Source organism: Miniopterus natalensis, chromosome 5 (assembly GCF_054644295.1).
Source record: "Miniopterus natalensis isolate mMinNat1 chromosome 5, mMinNat1.hap1, whole genome shotgun sequence".
NCBI classification, from domain to species: Eukaryota; Metazoa; Chordata; class Mammalia; order Chiroptera; family Miniopteridae; genus Miniopterus; species Miniopterus natalensis.
Genome location: NC_142085.1, coordinates 17,273,548 through 17,299,816, shown reverse-complemented (window position 1 = coordinate 17,299,816; position 26,269 = coordinate 17,273,548). Strand labels below are relative to the sequence as shown.

General features: G+C 35.4%; 1 protein-coding gene across 6 annotated transcripts in view; it reads left to right on the top strand.

The window, feature by feature from the left end:
* Window positions 1-26,269, top strand: part of SUPT3H (SPT3 homolog, SAGA and STAGA complex component) — a 418,544-nt gene that overhangs the window by 160,218 nt on the left and 232,057 nt on the right. The gene's annotated exons all lie outside the window — the stretch shown is intronic.

Below are 26,269 nucleotides of genomic sequence, written 5' to 3'. Positions count from 1 at the left end.
TTGTGGTACTTACAACTTATTTTTAAACTTTCTTTTACTCGCTTAATATATGTTCACACTAGTGAAGCTTTTTCATGTTGAAAGAATAAGGGATACCCCCAGATTACCTCAGATGATGTGGGAAATTGCAGTAGGACATATAGACACATAGACCTACCATCCCAGCAGCTACAGAGCTAGGTCTTAAAATGGACAAGAATAAACTACACAAATATTCATAACAGCATTATTTATAATAGTCAACATGTGGGAAACACTGTCCATCAGCTGAATTTTATTATAAATAAAATGTGGTAAATTTATACAAAGGAATATTATTTTGCCATAAAAAGGGAACGACTTACTGAAAACATGCTGCAACATGAACAGACCTTGACACATTGTGCTAAGTGTAAGAAATCAGGCACAAAAGGCTGCATATTATAATTACATTATTAAATGCACAGAATAGGAAATCTGTAGAGAGAGAGAAAGCTGATTAGTGGTAGCCAGGGGTAGGGGGATGGTTAGGATGGGGAACGGGAATGGGGAGTGACTTTTAATGGGTAAGGATTTCTTTTTGGGGTGCTGAAAATGTTTTAAAATTAGATTGTGATATGACTTCACAACTCTGAATATAGTAAATATTACTTAATTTGTACACTTTAAATGGGTGAATTTTATAGTAATATTTATATCTCAATAAAGCTGTTGAAAATAATTTTTGGTATACTCTGATGACCTAGGTGCCTGTGGCACATCACATTACTCATCACTTCATTTCTAACAATGCTGTTTTTGTGACTTGACTTCTTTCTCCTTGTTTATTCTCATTTTTCCCCTACACTCCCCTCCCTCCCTTCCTGACCTCACCATTTAGAATTCCCCGAAAAGGGATGATGATCTCATTGATTTGTTAATTGCCATCAGTGGCAGATACTTGCTCTTTCTGGCATATAATATTGATTTTTCCATGATCAATATTCATGATAGAAACTTCCTTTTTAAATTAATATATTAAAGTAGAAATATATATTGACTTAGAGAAAGTAATAAATAACAGCCTAACTAGAACAAAAAGCAATATAGCTTGTGAAAGTGGTAGTCAGATGGCTGACATTTGGTCTACACTGGTCTAGCATATGATAAGTTTTCAATAAATGGTCCTTAGTATTAAAATTCTAATTTTAAAAATGAAATTATTGCTTAAATGTCTATACAAGGAAACCAAGAATTTGAAATGCAAGGTCTCATAACTAGGAAGTTGGTGACAAAGACTAGATTTCACATCTTCAATATTTCATACTAAGCCCTTATTATTTTTTATATAAATTTTAATTTTTTTATTGATATTTAGAGAGAGAGGAAGGGAGAGAGAGAAGGAGAACAAACTCACGCACACACAGAGAAATGTTATTCCACCTGCTGACGCGTCATTGGTTCATTTTTGTGTATTCCCGGACTGGGGATTGAATCCACAGCCTTGCTGCATCAGGATGACGCTCCGACCACCTGAACTGCACAGCCAGGGCAAGCCTTTTTAATTACTGAGCACCAGTGTGCAGACTGTCAAACTTAAACTTCTTTATCTACCAAAAAGTCTTTTTAAAACATACATCAGCAGCAGGTGAATATGTTATCTTTTACCTAGAAGTTTTCATAACAATGCAAAGAATGAATTTGAAGGGCTTCGTTTAGCAGAATACTAGGTCAGAGCCTTTGAGCAGAGGATTTCCCCCCCAGTTTTATGGAGATATGCTTGACACAGCTTGTATAATTTTGAGATGTACAACATAATGATTTGACTTATATATATTAAGAAATGATTACCACAGTAAGTTTAATTAGCACCCACAATCATATACATGCAAAAAAAGAAAAAGAAAAAAAAGTTTTTCTTGTGATGAGAACTCTTAGAATCTACACTCTTAACAACTTTCAAATATACCATACAGCAGTGTTAACTGTAGTCATCAGGTTCACATTACATCCCTAGTACTTACTTATTTTATAACAGGACGTTTGTACTTTTTGACCACCTTCATTCATTTCTCCTCCCCACCCCTCACCTCTGGTACTACAAATCTGATCTTTTTTTCTGTGAATTTAAAAAAAAAAAAAAGATTCAACATGTAAGTGAGATCATGCAGTGTTTGTCTTTCTCTGTCTGATGTAGTTTACTTAGGATAATGCCCTCAAGGTCCATACCTATAGTAAATGGAAGGATTTCCTTCTTTATTATGGCAGAGTGATAGTCCATTGTGTATATATATATCACCGTTTCTTTGCCCATTTTTCTGTCAGTGGACACTTAGTTTGTCTCTATATCTTGAATATTGTAAATAATCCTGCTGTGAACATGGGGTTGCAGATATCGTTTCAATGTAGTGTGTTTGTTTCCTTCAGACCTATTCCCAGAGTGCAATTTCTAGATCATATGGTAGTTCTAATTTTAATTTTTTGAGGAACCTGTATAGAAATTGTACTAATTTACAGTCCTGCTAACAATGCAGAATGCTTTCCTTCTCTTCACATCTTTTCCAGCATTTGTTATCTCTTACCTTTCCAGTGAAAGCCATTCTAACACATGAGGTGAGATATTCTCATTTTGATTACATTTCCCTGCTGATGATTAATGTTGAGCACCTTTTCGTGTAATGTGCGCCATTCATATATCTTCTTTGATAAAATGTTTATTCAAGTCTTTTTCCCATTTTTAAATTGGAATTTTGATGATTCTTTTTCCGCTATTGAGTTGTATGAGTTTTTTAATAGTTTTTGGATATTAACTGCTTATCTGGTACATGGTTTACAGATATTTTTTTTTCCATTTGGTGGGTTATCTTTTACTTTGTTGATGGTTTCTTTTGCTGTGCAGAAACTTTTTAAGTTTGATGTAGTCTCACATGTTTATTTTTTTCTTTGTTGTTTTACTTTATATGTCATGTCTAAAAAAATCATTGCCAAGACATGTCACGCTTTTTTCCTCTGTTTTATTCTAGGCATTTTATGGTTTCTGATGTTACATTAAAATCTTTAATCCATTTCAAGTTAGTTTTTGTGAGTGGTGTAACATAGGGGTCTGGTTTTATTCTTTAACTTGTGAATATCCAATTTTCCCAGTACCATTTACACAAGAGACTGCCTTTTCTCGATTGAGTATTCTGTGCTCCTTTGTCAAATATTAGTTGACTATATATGCATGAGTTTATTTCTGGGTTCTCAGTTCTATTCCATTTGTCTTCAAGTTTGTTTTTATGACAGTACCATATTGTTTTGATTATTGGAGCTTTATAATAGAGCTAGAAATCAGGAAGTGTGGTGCCTCTCACTTCGTTCTTCTTTCCCATGATTGCGTTGGCTATTCAGTCTTTTGTGGTTCCTTGTAAATTTTAGGGTTGTTTCTTCTACTTGTGGGGGGGAAAAAAGCCATTGGAGTCTTGATAGTGATTGCATTGAATCTATAGATAGCTTTGGGTAGTATGGATAATTTAATAATTCTTTCAATCTGTGAACATGGGATACCTTTCCATTTATTGTGTCTTCTTCGATTTCTTTCTTCAATGTCTTGTATTTTTTAGTGTAGCACTCTTTTACCCTTGGTTAGTTAAACTTATTCCTAAGTATTTTATTGTTTGTGATGCTGTTGGATTTTTCTAGATATAAAACCATGTCCCTGCAAGTAGAAATAATTTTACTGCTTCTTTTCCAATTTTGATGCTTTGTTTTTCTTGCATGATCGCTCTGACTATGGCCTGCAGTACTATGTTGAATAGAAGTGGTGAGAATGATTACCCTTGTCTTTTTCATGATCTTATAGGAAATGCTTTCAAACTTTCAATGGAATATGATGCTAACTGTGGGCTTGCCATTATGGCCTTCATTATATTGAAGTATATTTTTTCTATCCCTAATTTGTTAACAGATGTTGTATTTTAATTCACCAGTGAAGCCATCGTTTCCTGGGCTTTTCTTTGTTGGGAGATTTATGATTACTGATTCATTCTTCTTATTAGTAATTTGTCTATTTAGATTTTTTATTTCGTTCTTATTCATTCTTTGTATGTTGCAAGTTCCTAAGAATTTTTCCATTTCTTCTGGGTTGTCCAGTTGTGTTTTTCTTTTGTATAGTTGCTCCTAATAACTTCTATGGTCCTGTATATATCTGGCATCAATTGTAATATCTCCTTTTTCAATTACAATTTTGTTGATTTGGGTTATCTTTTTTGCTTGGTTAGTCTAGCTAAAAGTTTGCCAATTTTGTTTATCTTTTCAAAGAACTGACTCTTTGTTTAATTATTTCTTTCTGTGGTTTTTTTTTTTTTTTCCTATTCTGAATTTCATTTATTTCAAGCAGAGGATAATTTAAGTTGCCCCTGTTAATGTTTTTTTGTTCTATAAAAATAGATAATGCAACTTATTTACACTTGTATGTGAAATGTTCATCTTAAAATTTTTTTGCGTACTGGAAAGGTCAATGAAACAATGAATTGTTAAAATTGTTGTAAATTCATAGTGAAATGTGGCAAAAAGGTTTTAATAGAAACAATTTTTAAATTCTAAAGCCTGAACTCTTGTGAATGATTTTATTTTCTGAGAAAGTTTGTCATAGTTCATGAGATATTTTTGTGACTTCTTCCTTAAGAGAGTTTATTTGATTTTCTTAGACAATTGGGCAAGCTAGTATTGTTGTAGTAATATCAGACAAAGTAGACTTCTGGATAAGAAACATGTCCAGTGACAAAGAGGAATATAATAATAAAAGGTTTGATCAATCAGTGAATGACCAATTATGTGTGTACCTAATAACGGAGCTTCAAAATATATGAAGCAAAATAAAAAACCTGATAAAAAATAATGATAATAAACATAATACATCAGGGTTTATAAGATGAATCTAAAGCATTTTGCCTCCAAGGAAATGTATAGCTCTAAAGACTTACATTAGGAAAGAAAAGAAAAAGGTTGAAAAGCAAACCTTCGCCTTAAGAAGACAGACAAAGAAGTGCAAATTGAATTCAAAATAAGTAGAGCAAGGAAATAGTGTAAGACTAGAAATCAAGGAAATAGAAAATGAAGAAAAAATCAATGAAAATAAAAGCAGTTCTTTGAAAACATCCAAAAATTGATAAATCCCAAGCTAGATCAAGAAAAAGGAGTACAGCCTGGCTGGTGTGGCTCAGCGGTTGAGTGTCGACCTAGGATCTAGGAGATTGAGGTTCGATTCCCGGTCAGGGCACATGCCCGTGTTGTGGGCTCCATCCCCAGTCTGGGACGTGCAAGAGACAGCCCATCAATGATTCTTGTCACTGATGTTTCTATCTCTCTCTCTCCCTCTCCCTTCCTCTCTCTGAAATCAATAAAGATATATTGAAGAAAAAAAAGAAGAAAATAGGGCACACAAATTATTAGTACCAGGAATTGAGAGAGCATCACTATAGATTCCGCTGTTACTAAAAGGTAATAAAGGAATATTGATAATCTAGATGAAATGGGTAAATTTCCCAAAAGTACAAATTACCAAAACTGAGATAAGAAAAGATAGTGAAATTTCAATAGTCCTATATCAAGACATTGAATTAGTAATTAAAAACTTTGTACCAAGTAAACTCCAGCCCAGATAGCTTAGTTTTCTAAGACCAGCATTATGCTGATACCCAAATCATAATATTACAAGAAAACTACAGATCACCATCTCTCATGAATATGATGGAAAATTCTTAGGTAATATCAGTAAATCTAATCCAGCAGCATATATAAAGGGTAATACGAAAGGACTAAGAATAATTGATTCCAGCAATGCATATTTGTTTCAACATTCAAAAAAATTCCTCAGTGTATTTCTCTGCATTAACAGAATAGGGAAAAACCATAATCATCTTATAGATATAAAAAATAATTTGATAAAATTTAATATGTATAATAAAAACTCAGGATACTCTAAGTGAAAATATGCTTAAACTGATTAAGATCTTTTGAAAACCTACATATAATATTGTAATGAATGGAAAGACCGAACATTTTCCCTGCAAGGTCAAGAACAAGGTATGCTTGCTCTCGCTCCGTCTGTTCGGTGTACCCCGGGCGGCCCTGGCCCGCGCAGGGAGACACGCTGCGGGGATGAACATTCCAGTTGAAAAGGGAGAAGTCAGAGTGCCTGTGTTCACAAATGTATGTACAGATGCTAAAAAGGGATTATAATAACTTCAGAACTACCAGGCATAATAAAAGAATGTGTCAAGATCACAGGATACAAAGTTAATAAACAAAAATTAATGTATTTCTCTATGTAATCAGTGAAGAATTAGAAAATCAAATGCAGTATTCACAGTAGGCAAGACACAGGCTCAACCTAAATGTCCACTGATGAATGAAAGGATGATGAAAACATGGCATATACGTGTAATGATATACTATTCAACCTTTAAAATGAAGCCATTTGTGACAACATGAATGAACCTGGTGGACATTATGCTAAGAGAAACAAGCCAGACACAGATGGAGAAATACTACATCATACCACTTATATGACGAATGTAAAATCATGAAATTCATAGAAGTAGAGTGTAGAATGGTGGTTGCCAGGGGCTGGGGGAAGGCGAAAATAGTGAGGTGTTAGTCTAAGAGTACAAAATTTCAATTATCCAAGATAGATAATTCGTAGAGAACCACTGTACAGCACAGTGGCTATAGTTAATAATACTGTATTATATACTTAAAAATTTGTTAAGAGGATATACCTTATGTTAAGGGCTTATATCAGAAATGAATGAGTAAAATAGGGCTGCAGGAAACTTTGGGAGTTGACTGATATGTTTATGCCATAGATTGTGGTGATGATTTTACAGATATATACTTATCTCCAAATTTATCAAGTTGTATACATTAAATATGTATAGCTTTGTGTATATCAGCCATACCTCAATAAAGTAGTTTGAAAAACAAAGTAAATGACATTTAAAATAAAACCATTTATAATAGCATTAAAAATCTTACAGGAATAAATTTAAAATATGACAAGTCTGTACAGTGAAACTTTCAAATCACTTCTGAGAGAGAAAAAAGTAAGCAGAGACATTCGCTGCTTTAATTTATTGCCGGTCCTCTCCAAATTGATTTATAGTTGAATGTGATCCCAATCAGTGTCATTGCAGGCTTTTCTAAAAACAGAAATTGACATGCCCATTCTACAATTTATATAAGGACAGAAAATAGCCAGGGCAGTTTTTAAAAGAAATGAAGTTGTAGGCTTTATGCTGTCTGATTTCAAGACTTGGTAGAAAGTAAAATGTGACTAATGAGGACAGTGTGGTAGTGGCGGGATGGGCACTGCATCAGTGGGATAGAATGGAGAGTTCTCAAATAAACCCACATAGATGGTCAATTGATTTTCTAGAGATGCCACGTAATTCAGTGATGAAAACACACTTTTTTAACAAATTTGCTCGATCTGCTGAAAGTTTATATTTAAGAAAATGAATAGGAGGACTACAGACTGGGGAAGAGATATTTGCAGGACCTACCATGTCTGACAAAGGACTTGTACCCAAAGTATGTATATTACTGTGACACTTCAATAATTAAAAAGTTAAGCAACCCAATTAAAAAATGGCAAAAGACTTGGCATTTTACAAAGGAAGGCATATGAAATGCAAATTAGCACATGACAACTACTGAACAGCATTAGTCTTCAGGAAAATATACATTAAAACTATAATTCGATATCATTATACACACCCAATAACAGTTCACTGGTCTTGAGATTCTCATCTCTCTGGTTCTCCCTGTATTTGTTTTCCTTCTCTTTTGCTGTTTTTCCTGTCTTTACTGTCCTTTTTTCTTATTTTGTGGTTTTTGATTACTTGGGTCTATGTTGCTCCATTGCTTGAGCTTACTGCTTTCCTCTTGTGTTTTTTACTTCTGTCTAGCCTACTTCCTGTTGACTTTGTCAGTTTTCCAAGAAAATAAATATAATCAGTTATATTGTATTGTAGAGCAAAGCTGTTAGTGGTTTTACTTCATTATCTGCTGGCTTGTCAATCCCTGCATGCCCTTAGATTAAGTGTTCATCCCAATTAGGTATCACCCAAGTATCAAGATTATCAGTGTAAGGCAGAGTGCCTGTTTCGTTCATTTCTTTATCCCCACGGCCTAGACCAATACTTGTCCCACTAAGGTGTTCAATAACTGTTTGTTGAATGAATGAGCTACTGCTAAGGATGAAGCTGAATATGGCTGCTACACTTGTGATGGGGGATGATATGTCATATTTAGAATATGGCCTTACTGAATGTAACTTTAAGGGAAATATGCAGTTTCTTGTTCTTTTTGAAGATCTAGAATAGCCTAATACTTAAGAACATGGACCCTGGAACCGGAGTCATGTCTTGAACCACAACAGGCAATTTAACTATGTTTGTGACCTTGAGCAGATTACTTAATCTGTTAATGTTTCACTTTCTTCACCTGTAAATGGAGATAACAGTATCAACCTCATAGTATTGTTGTGGTGATTAAATAATTTAATCATGTCAAGTGCCTAGGAAGAGTACATGGCTCATAGGGTGATGGGAGGGTCCATAGTTGTTGTTGTTATTGATTTTAGAGAAGAAACAGCATTATTCAAGTCAGATACAGAATGGAAGTCACAATCTTCAGATCCTATAATCTCTTTATCGGCGTAATTTTTTTAGGTAAGCCCTTTCCTCTCACTGCCCTTTTTAAAAGAAGGAACTAGCCCTGGCCAGGTGGCTCACTTGGTTGGAACATTGTCCACCAAAAGGTTGTGGGTTCGATGCCAGGCCAGGGCACATACCTCGGTTGCAGGTTCCATCCCTGGTCGGGTCATGTATGGGAGGCAACTGATGGGTGTTTCTCTCACATCGACCTCTCTCTCTTTCGCAAAAAATCAATGAAAGCATATCCTCGGGTGAGGATTTAAAAAAAATGAAGGAACTAATAATAGAGGTATTTAAACATTAGAAATCACTATGGAATCTTACAAAAGACTTGAAAATCAGTGGAGAAAAGATATACAATAAAGGTTTGCTCCATGTCAGATTCACCCTCATTTCCCTTTGTGGTAACTACTTTGTGTATTTTTTATTCTAAATTCCAGCCCTTCCCTTAGAGCACAGGCACGCTTAGTGCCCTTAACCCTCACATCTTTGATGCTGTCATTCATATCTTTTTAGGGGAACCTTTAATTATCAATCCCAGAACATCCTATAAATCTTCATTAGGAAATTCCTTCTGAACTTTTGCTGAAAAGTAGTTACTGTGCACTGTGTATAGCAGCTGTTTGCCTAAGTTAAAAAAAGTTGACCGTTTTAATTTGCTTTAAAAATATCCACTGGCACTGGTTCTCATTACAGATGTGTGGTTGTAACATTTCATTTTTAAAATGTGTATCCATCTTTTTTCAGTTCTAAAGGAGTCCAAAGAAACCATCTAAAACCTTAAAAATAACCACTAAACCTACAGTGTTTCTGGTTTTTAAAAATTCTCAAGGGAGGACATTTTTTATCTTGGACTTAAGCTTCATACAGGGTGGCCCATTTAAAAGAGGCCCTGTACACAGCCACATTATTAAATGGGAACTGTTTTAAATGGGCCACCCTGTAAATCAGATTTTTTTTCCAATGGATATTTACTTCTTTGCACACTTGTGAGTTTAGCTCAAGTGTTCAGTTTCTGTGCTTGATAAGCAGCCTTGAAATTTAAATTTTGGGCACCTAGGTGACATTGAAATGCACACCTCTGGGCTCAGAGACATTAAGCAATTTGTAAGTTCATATTTTAAGAGATCATGTTTGGATCTCTGAAAATTTGGCCAACATTCTATGCTAGTCTCCTTTTTCAAAACATGTTTAAAATGGATAAAAATACAAATAAGCTGAAAATGGAAACTTTAACATAAACAATAATACGGCTTTGGACTTTCTTTTACTGGAAATCTTTAAAAACAGGAAAGATGTCCACTTTTTTTTGGAATAGGTTAGGGTCAATAGTTCTTAATATTTTTAACCGGAATTTCCAAACACATATTATTCTTTTCTATTACCAGAAAGTAAGTCTGTGCTATAAATGATATTTTATTTGAACCATAGGTTGTCTGACCAGTTTTGCTCAAGTCCACCCCTCAAATTTGCAGGGCAAAGGGCAGGAATTTAAATAAAGGCCCATGTCCCATAAGTCATCCTAAATAGCCCTGAAATCGCAAGTCGGAACAGGAAGAGAAGGAAGAAAATGGATCCTTGGCACTATTTGAAAACAGTACTTTGTAATTGGAGAATCCTTTGCATACATGCTGTCTGAGAGGAGGCTTTGAGAACCTCTGCTTTCCACCACTAACCCTCCCAACTCCCAAGAGCAGTGTGCGCTTCCCGTGTCAGTAGTAACAACCCACAAACCTTCAAGGCATTCTGATGCAGTAAGTAGCCTTTTGTTTTGAGAAATGTGGAGAAGTATTTCCCTAGGGCCCGGATGATTTGAGTTATCTGCGAGTGATGAGTGGTGATGTTGACGGCTTTGTGACAGTCAGGCTCAGGGTAGAGTTCTCTCTTACCACATCTTAAGGTAATTCTTAAACCCAAGTGTAAGTTTAATTGATTGATTGTAGAAATCTCAACTTCTGCTTTAATGAGTCTTTGTCTCCAAATTTGTACCCAGTATGTCTCTACTAATTTATTACCAAAGGGGTCTTTTTTTTTTAAAGAATAGTTTATTGATTTTTTTAGAGAGAGAGGAAGGGAGGAGAGAGAAACAGGAATGTGAGAGTATATCATTGATCAGCTGCCTCCTGCAAGCCCCCTATTGGGGATCGAGCGGGCAACCCTGGCAGTGTGCCCTGACCAGGAATCAAACCAGCAACCTCTCGGTGCATGAGACGAGCCCAACCAACTAAGCCACATTGGCCAGGGCCAAAGGAATCTTTTAATACATTTCCCTAACTTCTAACTAATTTTCCCCAAACAAGTTTTTATCCTAGTATATTAGTACATTATAGGTAATTATAATCTTGGGTCTATGGTTAATGGGTTGGATTAGAACCTACCACCTTGTTTTAATTCTACACATTATACAAAATAGTACTTTGGGAAAAAAGATTAGAAAAGAGTTCAGATAAAGTGTTTGTATAAACTGGAAGCCTTAAGGAAAAACAAAATGAGGAGTTATACCAGTTAAATATGGCCTAGATCAATCAACTTCCTCCAGGCAAATGTAAAGAAACTCAAATTAAGGGTAAGTTTTCTTTAACATTCCTAATAAACTCACATTTTCAGAGATGCTCTATTAAAACTTAGAATGAAGATAATAATTGATATCTTATAATTTGAGTTCTTTTTAATACTTTTAAAATCTCCTACATTGTATAAATCAAGTTAAATAATTGATCAATATATACTCTTAAAATAACAGGGCACTCTAACAATTCTGTGGTAGCCTTGATGTTGCTGGCCTACTTTATTTTTACTAAATGGCCTTGATCCAAGACAATGCCCAAATTATTCTTTTTTTTCCCCCCTAAAGAAGTGAGGCTGTGCTCACATTCAAATCATTAACATACCATTTAATGAAAATGTTAAAGCGTAACAACTGTGAGAAAGGGCTCTTGAGCAAGGTAAGTATGCTTTCATTTGCTTTAAGAAAAATGTGGTTTCTTTTATTCTTTAATGTGAAGCTCCATCTTGTGAAAGAAAAAAACTTGACCTGGATCCAAATGAATTTCCTGGTTGCTTATGTTACCTCCATTTGGAAAGAAGGTGGTCTTTGTGGTCATTTCTTGGATTACTCAGGAGCACACTAGGCTTAATGAGAAGAGATATACCATATGGACATGGAGGAGACCAAGGCCCCTAATTGCAGCAACAGAATTAGTTACTCCTTTGCTTTGTTTAGGAAGCTTTCACCTGACACCAAGAGACAACTGATAAATAAGTATGATTCTGTCTTTCCTTCTGCCTGTTAGCTGTCTATCCAGCCCAAGGACATCTGGTTTGAGGTAGTGAGGGAAAAAGACAATGACTTGTTTGGTAGCCATATCATGCAAAGAAAATCAATTGAATTTTAACTTGACAATTTTAATGCATTGTTCATTTTGTTTCAGCTTCATATCTGTGTTGTGCATTAAATGATGACATGGTTGCTTGAGTACTGTAGTGATAGTCTGAAAAGCATGCTTCGTACTTTATGTTTGTGTATCAGTTTCCTAGGGCTTCTGTAACAAAGTACCCCAGGCTGGGTGGTATAAAACAACAGAAGCATGTTGTCCCCCAGTTCTGGAGACTGAAAGTCTAAAATCAAGGGGTCAGCAGGGCCATAAGGGCCATATTCTCTTTGAAGGCTCTAAGGGGGAATCCTTTCTTGTCTGCTCCAGGCAGTCCTTGAAATTCCTTGGCTTTGTGCATCACTTCAGTCAAGTTGCTGTCTTCTCATTGTGTGTCTCCACGTGGTCTCCCCTGTATCCAAACTTCTCCTTTTTATAAGGATGCCAGTCATACTGAATTAGGGAGCACCCTGATGACCTTGTTTTAGCTTCATTGCCTCTCTAAGTACAATGGGGTTTGACTTCCACATTCTTTTTTGATAACCCTTACCAGTTTGTTTTTTATTATTTTCAATGTGAATATACAATATTTCAAACATTGGTAAGTTGTGTAATACAGCTTAAACAACAGTGCAACACTTGTTTGTCGCTCTCTACATGTTTTGACAAAAGAGTAGGTTTTATTCGGAGAGTGGGACAACTTTCTTGCTTATACTAACTACCTGCAGTACGAGTTCTCATCACCCTGAGATCCTTGCTCAAGTACTTCTGACTCAAAGAAGTCTTCTCGATTATTCTAACATTTTTCCACCTCCTCTCTGAACACCAGTGGCAGTTACAGTCAGCACCTACTGCTCACTCTCAGTTCATGCATTATTTGGCACTGCTGTTCGATTACATTAGAGGTTGGCAGACTATAGCCTGAGGGCCGAATGCTGACAGCCACCTGTTTTGTACATATGAGTAACTAAGAATGGTTTCTACTCTTTTAAATGGTTGGCGGGAAATTAGAAGAATAATAAATAATATTTTGTGACATAACAATTATGTGAAATTAAATTTTAATGATCACTAATAAAGTTTTAACTGCAACATATTCATGATAATGCTGAAAATAGAATGTATATAGACTCTAAATTTCTACCTTTCATCTTCAGTGTATAATCCAAAATGAAAGAATTTAGCAGGTTGCAGAGGATTATTATCTTGTTAACTGGGTCTGAGAGTTTAGTACTCAATGTGATTTAAAGTTGGAAAATTAACATGAAGTGTTCCTCCTTGTTTAATTTGAAAATATCTTCTGACATGACTTCTCTTCAACAATATGATATTTTGTTGGTTTCCCCCCCCCCCACAAAAATTAGAAGTAAAACTATCTTATGGGGGTAAGAGCAACCCTCTCTTCTATCTTTCTGTTGTTTTAATTATCTATGTGGTGATTTAGCCTTAAGGCTAAACTTTGTTATCAAGCCATTAGGATAAAGTTAGTTACCACAATAAAATTAATGATGATGGATTTGGTACCCTTTCAAAGTCCATTGTTTTGTTCTCTTAGCAAATTTAAGAGACAGATTAAATATCAGTGTTTCATAACTTTTTAAAAATATAAATATATTTTTATGAATATTAATTTTTTCATATTCCAGTGGTGCTGCCAAATGTTAAGTTTTTTAGAGAGAAAATATATAAAGGCTCTAACTCTCAAGTATATGTGATTTTTAAGAAAATTGAGGTAGTTATACCAAACAGAGCAAGGTTTTTCTGCTACATGTTACTCTTATAACCTGGACGGAAAGTGCTGCAGACGGCCTGGTTAGCTTCTCCTCCCTCACGCCCCACCCCCATCTCTGGAATAGATTATTCTAGGCTGTTGCATTTTAACAGCACAGTAAGCATGACACCTGTGCAAAGAAATAGTAAGGGTGAACAGGCTCCTTTGGCTCCCTCTTTCTTACAGTTCAGTTCAAGTGTCAAGAAAACAGTATTTACTCCGGCACTCTCCATTTTCCTCTTTCATTTTTTAGAAATAAAATCTTTCTTTCTTTAACTTTTTTCACTTAGGGTTTTAGGAACACATCTATAAGTAGAAACCAGTTAATTGAATTTAATGAAGAATAGTACAATGTGAACAATTTAATTTTAAATGTTAAATATTATTTTGAGTTATCCGGCTGTGAAATATATATTTAGTCAAACACCTGAACATAATTTCATAGCTTGAATGTTTGGAATGAGAGAGAGGAAAGGAGGGGGAGTTCCCTGAAGCTAAGAGAACTCAGACTGTGTATCTAATATTCTAGTTTCTTATCAATACTAAGGGAGAGATTGTTTACACTTGTTTGAATCTTGGTATCCTCTGGGCCCCATGGCATAGGGCATCACTCTTTCCCCCTTTTCCCTCAGAGTAGTGGAGATTCACCAAGGGATTTGAGGTATGAAATTTGTTCCAATTTTTACTTCTGTAGGACCTGGGATTATGGAAATTAGAGATCCTGGATTCCTGAAGTTATTGGGGGAGCCTCAGGGCTGTGATTTTTCTCTGTTTATCAAACTCTCTGTGCATGTTATATGCATTGGTGTCTTTAAGCTGGAAATAAAATTTCACTCTGAATATAATAATTATGTACCTAGAGAATGCGTCTATTTCCAAGTATCACATTTAATCAGTTTTAATCAAGTATGATGAGATTAACTCTATTCTTATTGTTTTTACTAACTTTTAGCCTTGGGAAATTTTACATTAATTAGTAGAATGATTTATGAATTTTGTTCCAGAACTCCTTTGATTTATTCATAAATGTACCATGGATTTTCCCAGTTAGGCTGTTTTAATATTTACAATTAATTCTTGAGACTTAAAAGATGAATTTTATTTGGTAAATTCAGCTCTTTAAATGACTAGAGAGGAAGACATTTGACTTGGAAGATTTTTTTCACCCTTCTAATAGATTTCATTTTCTCACTCTTAATATAAAAAGCATTTGATGTTTCAATTCTCCAGATTTTTCCTTTCAATCTTGTAAATTCAACTATTATAACCTTTAAACGTTGGTTTACTTTTCTGCATGTTCCACAGTTAATTTTCAAAAAGTCATTTGTAATTTATTCAAATGTCATCCAATAACCTACTGTAGCTACCTGCTAGTTGGATATATGCTTATATGGTCTTAATTTTTTTAAAAAAAATAAGTTTTTATTGTTTTTTTAGAGGGAGAGGGAGGGTTAGAAACATTGCTCTGAAACGTCAGCATCTGTGCCTCCTGTGTACCCGCTGCTGGGGATGGAGCCTGAAACCCAGCGTGTGCCCTGACCTGGAATGGGTGGAGCCTCCCGGCCTGGCGCGGGGCTTGGGCTCAGCCACTGAGCCACACCGGCCGGCTTATATGATCTAAAGTGTTTAATTAAATCTTAATTGTGGTGGAAGTTTAAATAAATTACATCTGAAGTCCCTTCAGTTTCTATGAAAGACAATGTTACAGAGTAGTCAGGGTTTTGATTTTTGGAGTTGACAGACTGGTGAGAGGTTGAATTCCATTTGTTCCATTCATTAAATACGTGACCTTGGGTGACCTAGTTAACCTGTCCATGCCTAGAAATGGAAATAATAGTACCTACCTCATAGGGTTGTTTTGACATTTAAATCAGTTCAGTAGCATCTGGCAAATAGTAAATCCTCAGTATGTATCACCCGACTCATTTTCCTCATCACTATAATTGATTATATATTGATGCTAAATCTTACGTCCTTTCAGATTCCTTGATTTTTTCCTTCCTTTTTTATATTTGCTGCTGTTAAAAATATACACATTGTTAATGTGGTACCTTTTTGAATAATTTTTAGCTGTTAAAAAGCATACCAACTATAATAAAATTTTGAATTTTTCCCCCTTATGCTGTTGTTTCATTCAGTAAGCATTTATTGGTTTCCCACTATGTGCTATTTCATTTCTTAAAGATGAAAAATATCAGGTATCTTCTGCATAGCCTCATATTGTTGTCAGCCAAAGCACTACAATTATTGGCTCTTTCCTGCTCACATTGTATCCACAAGCCACATGAATTGTAGGGTTTTTTTTCTCATCTAACGGACAGCTACCCACAGGCCTTAACGTTTTAATCTGTTCCACCAGTATTTAGTGTGTGTGCCCCTTAAGTTGCACACCCTGGGGGAAATGCGTTGGAATCTGAGATCCCAGTGAAATCGGAGGGAGGAGAATCCATCTAAATAGCTTTTCTTCATCACCTGTATCTTTTTCCATAAGAATATTTTCTTTTTCAATAAGACTCTCCTTTTGATCCCCTCTCCTCCCCCCCCCCCGCCCTCTCTCTATGATAAGAGCTTTGGCAGCATCTAGGAGGGTGGATCTGTTATTTGTTGACACAGTAATGCTGTATAAGAAAAAGCCATAAACCCTCAATAGTAAAACCTCAGCATTTAGGTTTATGTGTCTAGGATAGTAGATTAGGCAGCTCCACCAGTCTTGACCGGATTTAGTCATCTGTCTGAGTGTTAGCTCACTGTCGGCCTGTTCAGGCGACCTAGGATGCCTCAACTGGAGAACTGGGGTGACTCAGCTCTGTAGTCTTCCAGCAGATTAGCTTGGGCATATTTTCATGGCAGTGGCACAGTTCAGGAGCATAAGTTGAAATGTAAGTGCTTCTTAGTCTTTGCTTGCTGACATCTGCTAACATCTTATTGGCCAAAGTATAGAGCATGATTAACTCAGAATTATAGTGTGAAGGCATTTAAAGATGCTTGACAATGGGAGCTGACATAGAGTGTGGTAAAGAATTGGGGTCTCAATGTAATATACCACAGAGGGGCATCTAAGTAAAACTGGGGATTAGGGGAAATTTCCCAAGGGTGGTACCCCTCGAACTAAATTTTGAAGGTATTAGTTACATGGAAGAAGAAACACAGACATAGTTGGCAGAGAGAACATCACATACAAAGGCCCAAAGATGTGGAACTCATTGTGTGGTCAGCGATTTACAGGTAGTGGGATATGTAAGGCAGGAAGAAAGCATGTATGGCTGGAAATAAGGCCAGAACCAAAGGCAGAAGCCAGATTTCAGACTTTTGATATAATAAACAAAGGGGTTTGAAAGTTATAGGATTCTGTGATGTTTCTAAGCCTAGGTGTTAACTACTATTTTATTGATATTATTATTAATGTTTGTATTTGCCTCCACAGAGCTGGTGGTTGGAAGGCATAGATATTTTATGAATATTTTTAGTACATTGAGAAGACCGCACATTGTAAGCTACTAGAAATATAGACTAAACTTTTCAGAGTATAATTTAAAAATTAATACAAGTTTCAGTGATTATGTGTATAAACATCTATAAGAGATTCTTATTTCATGCCAAAAATTTAAAGTTGTAGAATGTAATCTAAAGTAAAACCACAAGATCATTCATTATATCCTATATGTTATTCTTAGTAGAATTGTTATACGTAATTATGTCTTAACATCTTTCTCATGTTATCACTTTTTTATCCATGTTCTGGAAAATAGACGCAAACTGCATTTCTTCTAGGCATACTAAATTTTATTTTGATTTGAGGAAAATTGTGAAGATTAGAGATAAACTTTTTCTTAATTTTTTCAGAACAAAAGTGACTGATCATTGTCTAGTTTGTATATTCTAGGAAGACAGTTGTCTTGTACACTTCCTGATTGAAACCGAAGCCCTTTGTGAAGGAGCAAATGGAATGTATTATGTACTACAACTGGAATATATTATGTATTTTCCTGTTGGCAGCTATGAATATTTGCAAAATTAATTTCCAAGTTGCTTAATTGGTAATATTACAGCTTTGCACTGTTTTCCATATTTTTGAATTTACAGGTTCATTTAGTCAGTATTATAGTATATGAGACTAAAACTATTGTTTTGGGTGACAAATTAAACCCTAGAAATACAAGTACATTAGGAGAAAATATATTTACAACAGTGGTATTATTACCAGGTGGTTTTTCTAGAAGGCTATTTAAAGGAAGTATAATTAAATTATAATTTTGGCATATGTTTGCTTTATTTACAAAATGATGGGGGGAGAGAGATTCTAGTCTTTATACTCTGGTGAACTTGACATCAATCTCAACAAAAATTCGGGCATTTTTAATTATTAGGAAGTTGGATGAGTTAACAGTTCATATCAGAGTAAAATAATTTCCCTTTATGATGGGGTAATGCCATGGTAGGACAGTACAAAATTTCAGCAAGATGTTCTTATGGATGAGATGGAGAATTAAGAGTAAAGACAAAGTCACCTTGATAGTTGGTTCTGCAATTCCTGGCCACTGCAGTGTTGATCTATTGTCTCAAGGATATCTCTTGACTACAGGGCTTTATATTGGGCTTGTGACTTCTTCAACATTAGATTAGAGCTTTTCATTCCTCTTGTTTACTTAAAAGTTTTGGAACTTTTTTCCTCAAATGTTATTTTGGGCAGGACCTCAATCTATTAACCAGATAAGTGAGGGTTGGAAATGTGAGAGTCGTGGTTAGGTTGATAGGGTTGTGAGAGCAGATTTTCTCAAACACTATGAAACCATCATTCACTCTGAAATAGAGAAAACGGAATTTATTGTTTCTTATAAAGGAAAGATATCTGCTGGTCATGTATGGCCTCTTAGCAGGGAAGACTGCTTATCTCAGGTAGCTTGGGGAAGCATGGAGCTCAGGGATTGGCCTCCTGCTCTGGAGGTGAGGCTGCTCGGATGAGACTTGCACTCGGACGCGAGTGGAGTGGAGTGGAGTGGAGTGGAGTGGAGTGGAGTGGAGTGGAGTGGAGTGGAGAGTGGAGTGGAGTGGAGTGGAGTGGAGTGGAGTGGAGTGGAGTGGAGTGGAGTGGAGTGGAGTGGAGTGGAGTGGAGTGGAGCAGCTGTGTTCTTGACGGACTTCAGAGTGGGGAGCGGCCGGCATTAGGCGGCCCACTGACCAGCTGAATACCGGTTGGGCAGCTGCCTGCCGTAGCTGCAGAAAACTCCTTCATTTGTGGCAATTTATACAAATTCTCAGCTAGTGTAAAATGTAGTGCCTGACGTATGGGCCCACAGTAAATATTTGTTCAATGAGTAATAAGTTAAAAAAAATCTATTGTTTGCTGTTATTACCACTATCATCATCTCATTGTTTAAAACTGGAGAACTTTGAGTCCTAGCACCATAGGCTGCAGCTTATTGCGAATCCCATCATTAAAGGCCTCAAGCCCTTCTCCTGTCAGTGCGGCCTCGTTGATTTTCAGTGCCATATAACTAAGTGGGCTTAGGAAAATAGTTACCTACACAGTAAACACATTGAAAACCAGAAGTTCCTTTCCTTCAGAGCTCCTCAGTGTCTAATACGGTAACATGCGTTGCGAATCTGGAGAATAATAAAGTCTAAGGCATTTCCTAAATTCATTTAACTACAGAATACTTTTTTTCTGGACAAGATCGGGTTTTCTGTGCAGTATGCCACATTTATCCATTTGCTAATTTTCTAAATATCTGTATAAAGCATAATTCGTCTATCTTTAAGTTATTCTCACAGCATGTAATTCTGAAGCTTGCTTTTGCTAACGCCATGGGCAAATCTCTTAACTTTCTTGAATCTTTGATTCCTAGTCCATGAAATGTGCCTGAAAATTTGGGTGAAATTTGTGATTATAGTGTAGACTATAATCTATCCAATGTTATGCAAGTTAATTTTTGACTGTTAAATTTCAGGAACAGTAAGGTAGTTAAATTCTTGTATTATTAAATATTTTGAGGGCCTAAAGGGACTAAAACAACTTTTTGGAAGTTATGATGTGTCTCTCTATAAAGCTTAAGAATTATTCTTAATGTATGTATGTATGTATTTATTTAATTGATTTGAGAGAGAAACAGTGATTTGTTGCCCCACTTATCTCTGCATTCATTGGTTGATTCTTGTATGTGCCCTGACCTAGGGGTGAACCCCCACCTTGGTGTGTCTGGACAATGCTCTAACCAACTGAGCTGCCCAGTTAGGTCTTTGTATTTATTTATTTATAAGTTTTAAATGTATTTTTTAGTTACAGTTGACAAACAGTATTATACAAGGTGGGGCAAAAGTAGGTTTGCAGTTGTTTGTATGGAAAATAATAGTATCATTAATAATAATACAAAAATAAAATCTGTTTCACATACTCACAACTATAAACCAACATTTGCCCCCCCCCGTATTAGTTTTAGGTATATAACAGTGATTAGACATTTATATACCTTACATGAAATGATCATACTGATCATCTAGCACCGTACATAGTTATTATAATATTACTGACAGTATTCCCTAGGCTATAGTTTATATCCTCGGGACAGTTTTTATAAGCGGCAATTTGTACTTCCCACTCCCATCTACCTTTTTCATTCCTTCTCCAACCTCCTCCAATCTAGTGACCTTCAATTTCTTCTCTGTATCTGTGAGTTTGTTTCTGTTTTCTTTGCTTATTTATTTTGTTTTTTAGATTCCACAGATAAGTGAAGTCATATGGCATTTGTCTTTCTCTGTCTTATTTAACTTAGCATAATCCCTTCTAGGCCCATCCATATCCTTACAAATGGCAAGATGTCATTCTTTTTTGGTGGCTGGGTAATGTTCCACTGTACACATGCACCACATCTCCTTTATCCATTTGTCGCGATGGACACTTAGGTTGCTTCTGTATCTTGGCTATTGTAAATAATGATGCAGTGAACATAGGGATGCATCTGTCTTTTTGAATTAGTGTTTTGGATTTCTTCAGATAAATGCCCAGAAGTGGAATTGCTGGGTCATATTGTAGTTTCTATTTTTAATTTTTTGAGGCACCTCTGTATTGTTTTCCATAGTGGCTGCACCAGTTTACAACCCCACCAATAGTACGTGAGGTTTCCCTTTTCTTCATAGCTTCTCCAACACGTTGCTAATTGGCTTATCGGTGGTAGCTACCCTGACAGGGGTAAAGTTCTATCTCGTGGTGATTTTGATTTTCATCTCCCTGATGATTAGTGACTTTGAGCACTTTTTCATATGTTTGTTGGCCATCTGTATGTTCTATGTCCTCTTGGGAGAAATGTCTATTCATATCCTCTGCCCACTTTTTAATTGGATGGTTTGCGTTTTAATTGTTGAGTAGTTTTTTGTTGTTGAGTTCTTTATATGTTTTGGATATTAATCCCGTATGGGATATATAATTTGCAAATATCTTCTATTCAGTAGGTTGCCTTTTTGTTTTGTTGATGGTTTCCTTGTGTTTTTTTTTATATAACTAGAAAAAATAATGCAAAAGTTTATATAGAACCACAAAAGACTCCTGAATAGCCAAATCAATCTTGAGAAATAAGAACCAAGTTGGAGGTATCACACTGCCTGATACCAAACTATACTGCAAGGCCCTAATAATCAAAAAAGCATGGTACTGGCATTAAAACAGGCATAGAGATCAATGGACCAAAATTGAGAGCCCAGAATTAAACCCACACCTTTACAGTAAGTTAATATTTGACCGAGAAGGCAAGAGTGTACAATGGAGTAGAAATAATCTCTTCAATAATGGTTTTAGAAAAACTGGACCAGATACATGCAAAAAAGTGAAATTAGACCACCTTTCTTACCCTATATACATAAATAAACTCAGTGGATTAGACTCTTAAATATAAGATCTGAAACCATAAAGCTTCTAGGAAAAACATAGACAATAACCTCTTTGACACTGGTCTTAATACATCTTTGGATATGTCTTCTAAGGCAAAGACAACAGAAGCAAAAATAAACAAATGTAACTACATTAAACTAAAAAGCTTCTGCACTGCACAGGTTTAAAAATCAGTTATGCAAAGTAATTGAACCAAGCTTTCTTTATATTGTTAATCCTAATCTTTGGTACATGAGCATTTAAGACTAATCTGTCTAATTTGTTACAGTTTTTGCTCATCTAATGTGCTATTGCCAGAAATGATTTCTACACTAAATAAAAGGCCTACCCTTTGCCTCTAACTGGATTTGTGACCCTGAGATGGTTATTTAACTTCTCTAACCTTCATTTTTCTTCTTATTAAAATAAGATGAATGGACTAAATCTTTTAGGTCATTCCCTGACCCTAATATTCAGTAATTGGTGTACTTCTCATCTGTCATCTTTCCTATTCCTCTAATAAGGAATCGTTTGCTTTATGCTGCTACTTATTACAGTTTGCATATGGGATATTTGCTTCTTGGGAATATAAGATATAAGAGAAAAATTGCTCCGAAATTCATATGCATATGTCATTTGTGTAAACTCCCTCAGATGCTATTTTCATGCCTTGTGCTGTGATAATTCTAGGTGAGCTTTCCTTGGTAAGTCTTTGGTTTTTACAAATTACCTAATTTATTTTTCCTTCTTCCCACTGATTAAAAGCTATTTCTCTCACACATCAAAAATTAATAAGTGCTTATTTTAATATTTCACATTGCCTCCCCTTCCCTATCCCATATTTCGCATCTCCTGATTCTGTTCTCTTTTATCTGATATATTTTCAACATACAAATAATTTATTTAGTAATTTATTATGTATATTGTTTTTTGTATCCTTTCCTCATTGGATTAAAAATTCCACTCAATTTTTAAGAAAATCTGTTTTGATCATTGATGATCCTAAGCAACTACAACAGTGCCTGAAACATACTAGGTACTCATTAAGCAATTGTTGATTGAGTAATTAATACCCATACTCATATAAGTGTTTACTTTTTTCAAAGTTTTACCCTGTCTTAACTTGTATTTTACTTTAAACAAATACATATTTGCATTTTTCCACATTGGTATTGTAGCTTTTCTATATCACGAATGATGATTTTATAATCTTTTCTTATATTTTCTGATATTTATACTTACTTCATTGAGTGTTATAAAATTCTAAAACGATTCTCAAAGTTTGTTTAAATTTTATATGAATATATACTATAGTAAAGGGGCGGAGGAAATGGATGTTGAAAAATCAAGCAAGCAATGATTGAAAAGATCACTGCTAGAAAACTGTTGTCTTAAGTATTCATTCGATATTTTATTTATTTATTTAGTTATTTATCACTTTGGTGTTTTCAGAGCCAGTGTTAGTTGAATTCACTTCTTCCTTTGAAAAACAGATAAAATCGTAGAGCTATGTGAAAGTTAGAGGTAATAAAAATTGAAGAGTAAGGATAATTCCCGTGCGTCATAACTGTCTGATTGACCTAAATGACTGATCATAGCAAATTTATGCCGCCCCCCCTTTGGACAGTGGGTAAGTCATTCTCCACAAATATTGGGTAAGAATGACATAAACAGGATGATGTCTGTGTTTGCAAGTGCTGTCTAGTGCCAGGGTAGCTGACTAGGTGCAGTGAGGGCTGTAGCCTGCTATTCACTCTAATTCCAGTTAGGAGAAATTCCTGGGTATTATAGTAATGCCCAGCCCGCCAGAGTATAATCAAATAAGTAGTTAGAAGGGAAAAAGGAAACTTTCTTTTAGGGACAGAAAGTCACCCAGGGCCTCCTCACACCAAGCAATAGTCACATGGTGTCCATTCCAAAGTAATGTCAATTACCTGAGGTAGAAAAATGTCCAAAAACCAGAAGTAATAAAAAAAAAAAAGTAACTAACTCCCAAGACCACACAGCAATTACTTAACCACAGTATCCAGAATAATTTAACCACATTAGAGTTTGTAGCCAGGGGTAAGTACTGAAAGCAACTCAGCATCCAAGAAGACGCACACAGGGCAGTGAAGAAACGTCTGTTTGTCCTTTCTTTACATTTGGCTCCTGGGTGCTTCCTGCGCAGGTCTGCTGTGGACCTTGTGTTCTTCCTGCCGGGCCAGCAGGTTCCATGCCACAGATTTTTATCAAACCTGCCCTCTTGGCTTCCTTTTCAGAATCTCTTTCCCCCAGCTTTATTGAGGTAAAATTGATAAAATTGTAAGATATTTAAAGTATACAATGTGATGACTTGATAGACATATACATTGTGAAAGGGTCTCTTTTATTAAAGGATCCCTTTTATTAAAACTTAATCAGCCCTTCACTGTGTTTTTAATCCGGGCTTGAAAATGTGAAAACAAGTATTTTAAACCCAAAAGTGGACCCTGTTAAATACACTGAAAAAGAATAATATAAAATCCTATGAAAATATCCACACGTACAAATACTACTTTATATTTTTTATACAAAATTTCTTTAAGGGCAATGGAATGTTTTCCCATGTAGGACCAAGATTAAATTGTAGACTTATTTCCTCTTTTCCATTTGTTTTTATTCATGTTTTTCATTCTGTTATGCATTTAAAAACCTGTAGTTCTTCTTAACTTCATGATTGTTATCCAATTATTCAATTTAGTACAATTTAATTTTCTTAAAAGAATTTTCTTATAAAAATAATTTTTTTTAAATACAATTTTCTTACAATTCTTGAAGACAGACCTTTTTAGGATTTAAGGATTATAGCTGTTTTCATAGGCCAAAATCACACATCTGAAAAGGCACCTTTATTGTTCAAGTTGAAGTAAAATGGACATATAACATTATTAGTTTCAGGTGTACAAAGTAATGTTTCAACATTTGTATACATTGAGAAATGACCACTAGATCAAGTCACTATACATAGTTATAAAAACCATTTTTTTTTCTTGTGATGAGGACTTTTAAGATTTATTCTCTTACCAAGTTTCAAATAAGCAACACAGTATTATTAACTATAGTCACCATGTTGTACATGACATCCCCAGGACTGACTTGTTTTATAAGCGGAGGTCTGTACCGTCTCACCCATTTCACACACACACACACACACAATCTGTTCTCTGTATCTGTGAACTTTGTTCTTTTGTTTGTTTGTTTTTTAGATTACAAATATAAGTAAGATCATACAGTATTTGTCTCTTTCTGACTTATTTCACTTGGCATAATGTCAACATTTTGTCTCAAATGGCACGATTTCATTCTTTTTTATGGCTGAATAGCATTTTATTGTGTGTGCGCCATGCACGTGTGTGTGTGTGTGTGTGTGTACTAATATTTTTAGAATATTATGCAGCAATGGTGTTTCTTTTTATTCCTCAAGTCATAACAATCCAATTGACTCAACCCAACTGACTAAGATAAAACAACAAATCCAGTTCATAGCTCTAGTAAAAGTAACATTGTAAAAACACATCTTAATTGGATTGTTTTTAATGTGTTTTTTAAATGTTCTTTTTACTAGAGATACGAAATGAATTTACTGTTTTATGTTTTATCTTTTAGTCAATCATTTCACTTTGATAACTTTGTATTTTTTTTTAATACAAAGCAACTTAAAATAATGGAAGGGAAAGTTTGTTCGTGCAGTCCAAAGAATTCAATACTGAACACATCAGTGATCACAACAGAAGATTTCCACTCTCTTAGTAGTGTCTAACGTAGAAAAGGGTTTAGCTTTGGTGCAGTTCAGTTTATTTATTTTTTCTTTTGCTGCCTGTACTTTGGTGTCATACTTAGGAAATCATTGTCAGCTTGACAGTCATGAAGATTTTCTCCCTGTTCTAAGAGTTTAATAGTTTTAGCTCTTTAATTTAGGTCATTGAAAATGATGGCTTGGGCCAATTTCTGGTGTTGGGAAAATTGGACTGGTACATGCAAAACAAATGAAACTAAACCATCAACTTATTCCATACACAAGAATAAACTCAAAATGGATAAAAGACTTAGATGTAAGTCGTGATAAAAAAAAATCCTAGAAGAAAACATAGACAGCAGAATATCAGACATCATTTGTAGCAGTTTGTTTGCCCATTTATCTCCTCGGGCAAGGGAAACAAATGGGACTACATCAAAATAAGAAGCTTCTGCACAGCAAAAGAGACCATCAAGAAAATGCAAAGGGAGCCCACTGTATGGGAGAACATATTTGCCAAGGATACATCTGATAAAGGGTTACTATCCAAAATATATAAGGAACTCATACAACTTAACAACAGGAAGACAAACAATCCAATTAAAAAATGGGCAAAGGACCTAAATAGGCACTTCTCCAAAGAGGACATACAGATGGCCAAGAGACATATGAGAAAATGCTCAAAGTTACTAACCATGAGAGGTGCAAACTAAAAGGACAGTGACGTATCACCTCACACCTGTTAGAATGGCTCCATCAACAAATCAGCAAATGACAAGCGCTGGCGAGGGTGTGGAGAAAGGGGAGCCCTGGTGCACTGCTGGTGGGAGTGCAGCCTGGTGCAGCCACTGT